This window comes from Suncus etruscus, chromosome 5 (genome assembly GCF_024139225.1).
Source record: "Suncus etruscus isolate mSunEtr1 chromosome 5, mSunEtr1.pri.cur, whole genome shotgun sequence".
Taxonomy (NCBI): domain Eukaryota; kingdom Metazoa; phylum Chordata; class Mammalia; order Eulipotyphla; family Soricidae; genus Suncus; species Suncus etruscus.
The window spans coordinates 22076463-22082462 of NC_064852.1; positions in this window are offsets into that span (position 1 = coordinate 22076463).

Consider the following 6000-nt stretch of genomic DNA (forward strand, 5'->3'; position numbering starts at 1 on the left):
CTCCTTGCTCAATATTTCTGTTTTTATTTGTTTAGTTTTGTTTTGTTTTACTTTGGGGTCACACCTGTTGGTACTCAGGGATGACTCCTGACTCTGAACTCAGAAATTACTTCTGGAAGTGTTCAGGAGACACACCATATGGGATTCCAGAGATATAACCTGGGTTGATAGAGTGCAAAGCAAATGCCACACCACTATATTATTGCTCCAGCCACATATTCAATCTCTCCGAACTCTTTTTTTTTTTCAGGGGAGGGTGGGCATAAGTGGTGGTGCTCAGGTTTTACTCCTGACTCTGCTCATAGATCGCTCCTGATGGTGCTCTGGGGAATCATATGGGGTGCTGAAAATGGAATCTGTGTCCACTATGCACAAGGCAAGAAGCTAACTGGTATACTCTCTCTCTCTCCTCTCTCCCCCATATCTCTCCCCCATATTTCTCTCTCTCTCTCTCTCTCTCTCTCTCTCTCTCTCTCATTGATTTCATTCTGAGGCTCCAGGTGTATTGTATTTCCCCAAGTTTGTAACAATGATTTATTAACTTAAAAATTCTAGTGATTAGGGCTGGAGTGATAGCATAGCAGGTAGGCAATTGTCTTGCACTCAGCCAACCAGAGTTCAATCCCTAGGATCTCATATGGTCCCCCAAGCCTGCCAGGAGGAATTTCTTAGTGCAGAGTCAGGAGTAACCCCTGAGAGCCACTGGGTGTGGCCCTCACAAAAACAAACCAATAAACAAACAAATTCCAGTGATCACTGACACACTCAAAGCAAGAACTGTGAGCCGTCCCAGCTCCCTGCTGGGAGTCCATGAGCTAATAGAGGGATTATAACCACAAACAAAACCATGAGTTCTGCCCTTGATGTCTGTATCAGTCCAGAATTTTTTTCTTTTGAGCTATTTCCAGTGATGCTCAGGGGTTACTCCTGGTTCTGCACTTATAAATTGCTCCCGGCAGGCTTGGGGGACCATATTTGGATGCTGAGGATCGAACCCAGGTCTGTCCTGGGTCAACTGCATGCAAGACAAATGCCCTACTGCTGTGCTAACTCTCCAGTTCCAAGGCCAGCATTCTTAGAAGCAGTTGTCACTTTCCTCCAAGGACAGACTAGAAGTGAGTCAAAACTCACTTTGGGGATTCTTACCAGCTTTGATTCTCACCATCACCACATCAGACCCTCCTGCATCTCAGCTCTGCACTGCCACAGTTTCTTGGGTGTCTGATGCAGCCTTGGTCACTGTGCAGACATTAGAGCACTGGGTGTCTGGGCTCAAGGTCATCCCAGCCATAACCCAGAATTTCCCCTTTGCTTTCTAAATTCTCTTTCCAGTTCATATCTCCCCTTGACCTAGTGCCACTTAGGAGAACTAGTGTCTGAAAAAGCTTCTTGATCTGAAATTAGTGAGTCCACAGAAGGTTTCAAAACACCCCCAAGGCCACATGGGAAAGGTGATTCTGGAAATATGTTTCAAGTCCCTGCCTTTTGATGCCTTTCATCTTTTGGAAAGTAAGTCTGTACTTCACAGAGTAGGGGGACTGCTCTATGAGAGCTAGAGAGAGTAAGACACTTGGGGACACAGTTTGCTCTTTTCTTTCCTCTCTTCTTCTGCACCAGCATTTTTTCTGCACCCCCGGTATGGTTCCCCTGGGCTCCAAGTTTACACCCATTTGCTCTTTGAGCTAGTGATCCAGATCCCCTCTCCTGCATCCAGCTGTGGGCACCAGAACCTCCTGGCCACTCTCATTGTGGACAAAGATACCCCATTCATCCCCAGATACCCTTCTACTTGCTTGAAAACTCACTGGGTTTCAGCAGGTCAGGAATGGCTCATTTTTCTGGAAGGAACCAGAATGTTCTAGAAATTATTGGGCACTGTATGGGCTTCTAAGCTATGCTGTTTCCATTTATCTCCTGGGAAATTTTCCACCCTTTTATTAGGGATTTGAATTGCTCTCATTTTTCTGGATCTTTTGTGGCATGTTTGAGGTCACACCTCCTATATCCTAACCCCAAAGCCACATGAGATGTTCTGACCCTGCAACACTTGACTAGGAGCTCAGAAAGTCAGACCCTGACGCACCCAAAACTTGTGTGAGAACCAGACCTGGGTGTGGGTGACATCAGGAGAGTGTTTCAGGACTGGGGCATCCTCACTCTCAGCTGCCACTTCCTGGTTTGAGCAAGACCAGTGACCTAGATATTCGACCTCAGTGGAATTTTGCCTAAGAAAAATGACTTAGACTTCAAGGCCAGTTTTGATGAAGAAATTGTCCATACTAGAATCTTCTATCAGGTATTGAAAATGAACTCCTTTATCTCTGTTAAACCTCAAGTTGTTGGGGCTGGAGTTGGGGATTTTCCTGTTAAAGTGACTTTGCTTTGTTTTTCTGGTTAAAGAACTGAATTTGCTCTGGGAAGCAGGAGGAGGGTAGATGGTGGAGCCAGGGAGAGCCTGGAAGAGGCTCTGGGAGGATTTTTCAAAAAAGTAAATATAGAACCCTGGTTCATCAGGGTTTCTCTGAATTTTCTCCTGCACTGTATCCTGGTTTAGAAGCTTTGCTAAGGAAAAGATGTCCATTATCTCCTTCCCTACGATTTAAGTTGCTTTTCTTTCACATCAAAGTTTGCTCCCGGCTTCCTTTCCTGTCTCTGCTTTGAGCAGGGAAACTGCCGAATCAGCAGCTGCAAACTCTAAAGTCACTCCAGCTAGAAGTGCCTCCTTGGACCCACAAGGATCCACACAGCAGGTTTTCTGCACGCACCCCACTTCCTATTGCCCTATCAAAGGACTGGTGGCTTTACAAAAAGATCAGCCAACTTCAAAGTCCTTCGCTCCTCCAATTATCAGCTGAATGTTTACATTTGCATGATTAGAGGAACCACAGGGAAGGGCAGGTGATGTGGAATAAATGGCCTGTCATGGCGAGAATAAATATTTTAAATACGATTGTGTTTTCAGATTAATCATGCTGTAATGCCAGTTGGATCCTTCAGAGACAAAAGCGCGTGGAACTGCAGCCATTTGGAACAGAAGTAGCTGCTTCCATGGAGTCCCAAGGGGTAGCTAGTGATGGCCTGTAGTTTTCTGCAAAAAAAAATCTATATCTATCTATCTATCTATCTATCTATCTATCTATCTATCTATCTATCTATCTATCTATCTATCTATCTATCTATCATCTAGCATCTCTGGGTGCCTGGTTGTGGTGCTTTAGGGGTCAAAATGCCTGGGCAGGACTCAGAAGTGCGTTAATCAGTGACAGGGGCTACCCTATCCATTGTTCTGTTGGTCATATTAAAATGTGTCTCTTTAATGGGAAAAGTAGAAATGAAGACACGATGAGCAGAAACTGAACTGATCAGGAAATAATGGAATGAACCATGACCTTCTCAGTGGGAATCTTAATGGGCATCTTCACCCAATCACGGAAGTTTTCAACCTTCTCTGTATTGTAGACTTGAAGAATTCCTCTCCTCCTGTCAATACTGACAGTAGCCCCAGGTCCTTAGGGACTAGGGCTGATTCCAAAAGGCTTGACCTCTGACCTCTTCTCTCTCACTTTCTTCTTCATCTAGGTCAGCTTTGGTGCTGCCACAGGTGCTGCCCTGCTCCCTGCAGTGGATTGTCCATAGGTTTGGTGGCACTGGCTGATAAGGAGGAGTCTCCTCCTTGGCCTACAGGGGACACCAGGCTGGCAGTAGTAACCAGGCTTGCTAAAATGAACATTTGTTCTTGAGCAACATCCCATCTGCCAAGGCAGCCTGCAGCTCTTGAACGGGAAAATGAGAAATGAGAATTTTGGTGGTGTGAACAAATAGGAATTGAGATGACTATATATGTGGGGACTTAGTGAGATGGAACTTGCTATGGCAGATGAAACACATCCAGTACATGCATGGCTTTTTGGCTGGAGCTAGGAGCCCTGCATAGTGCTATGTAATAACCAGGAGGTCCCCCTACACAGTTCCACACCCAGAAAAGGTCAGTGACTTGGGAGTTATCAGTAGGTGCCACTACATTTGTGCATTTGAGGAAATTGAGCCTTGAGGAGGGCAAATTCTATGCTCAGTCAACTAAGGAGCTGATTCTAATCCCAGGGTTGCTGAGTTAGTTGCCTGTATTTAGTTCTAACCCTATCCATGACCTTCAAGTTCAGCATCAGTTTGAATGTGCAGTAGAGGAAGATTCAAGTGGGATCACTCAATCAGTAGAGCTCCCAGTATGGGATGGGAATGAATGGTGTCACAGACTCACAGAAGCAGCTCAAGAGAAGCACAAAGATGGGAGTAAGAGAGGCAACAGGTCAAGGCAGGCACCCAAGGGCATGAGAAGCAATCCTGGAAAAAAATCCACCCTTTGATCATCTCTTCCTCTGCTCTGACTTCCAGGGTAGTTTCTTCAGGCCTGTGAAAAGTCTTTCCTGGCAAGGGAGGGTGGGCCTTCCTGAGAGGAAAATCATGGCCTTATCGCTAGCTTTACTGTTCCATGGGGCAATCAAGATTTTCCAGGGGCATGTTTGCTCTGGGAGCTTCCTCCTGAAAAATAATCCTTCCACTCTCTGCTTTCTCTGTGCCATCCCTGAGCCCCCATATGGGAAGATCAAAGAGACTCTCTTCCCCTATAGAGGACTGGGAGGCTGGGAGGAGCCCTCGGTTACTGGGGAAACAGAAATAATCTCTTTCCTACCAGAGACCTAAATTGACAGATATGGAAGCACTTTTTCTACCTTTGTGGTAATTTAGTGCATAAAATGTGTCTTTAGTGCATAAAATGTATAAAAGGCCCTATGTTATCCTTTTGAAAAGGAGTTTTTCTGAGAAGAGTTGGGTTCTGCATGGGGGAAATCTCTGAAATTTCATCTGGGAATATGAAGCTGAGGAATTCAAGAGAGAAAGAGCTTTGTAGGTGAAGCCTGTGCTTAGGAAAGAGCCCTCACTGTTCATACCATTCTGGGCAGCGCCTGGCACAGTCCATTTTCTCTTGGAGATTGGGAATGAGCCTGTCTTGGAGACAGGGAACTGGACAAACAGGCAAGAGTGCAGATAGGGCATGGGAAAGCCTTGGGACAGGGCTGAAGGTTCTGCTTGGAGGGCAGGGGACCCAGGCTCAGGCTCAGGAGGCCTGGAAGGAGCATTTTAAACTGTTATTAATGGATTTACTTTCCTTCCTCCCCACTTATCTTCTCCACTCCCCTTCCTGTACCCTCTCCCCCTTTCCTTTAATTTCTTTTCCTCTCCTTTCTCCTTAGCCTCTTCTTCCTTTTTCTCCTCTTTCCTTCTTTCCCTCTCCTTCCATCTTCTCACTTTCACTTCCTTTCTTCCCCATTCCTTGTTCTTCCCTTTATTTTTTTACTCTACTTCCCTTCCCTCCTCTTAGCAACCTTTCTCATATCTCATATTCCCTTTCCTTCGTTCCCTCCCCTCTCCACTCTTTCCTCTCCCCTCTCCTTCCTTCCCTTTCTCTTTCCTTCTCTCTTCTTCCCTACCTTCCCCTCCCTTCTTATTTCTTCCTTTTCTCTTCCCTTTTCCTCCATTTCCTCCCCTCCCCTTTCCTCCTGTTTTCTTCCCTCCCCTCATCTCCTTTCTCCTCCTCCCTCCCCTCATCTCCTTTCTCCTCCTCCCTTTTCCTCAGCTTCTATTCCCTCCCCTCCCCTTCCCTTCATCTCTCTCCCCTTCTCTTCTCTTCCCTCCATTCCCCTTCCCTTCTGTTCTGTTCAGTTCCCTTCACTTCCCTGTGCTATTATTGTTACAGTTATTGTATTATCAGCACCCATGGTGTGTGAGACTTATCTACAGCTCCAGGATACAGTGGCAGATTGGGGGATCCCACTGTGCCATGTGAGGCAGGAAGGTATCAAGCTCATGTCAATCTGGACCACATTCCTGGACCTGAATAGAGCCCCGGGGGGTTCTTTGTGCAGCACTGTATGCTTCCCTGCATTGCTTAGTTGTCTGGTGCTACCTTGAATGCTCCTGACTAGAGAGACATTTTGATGA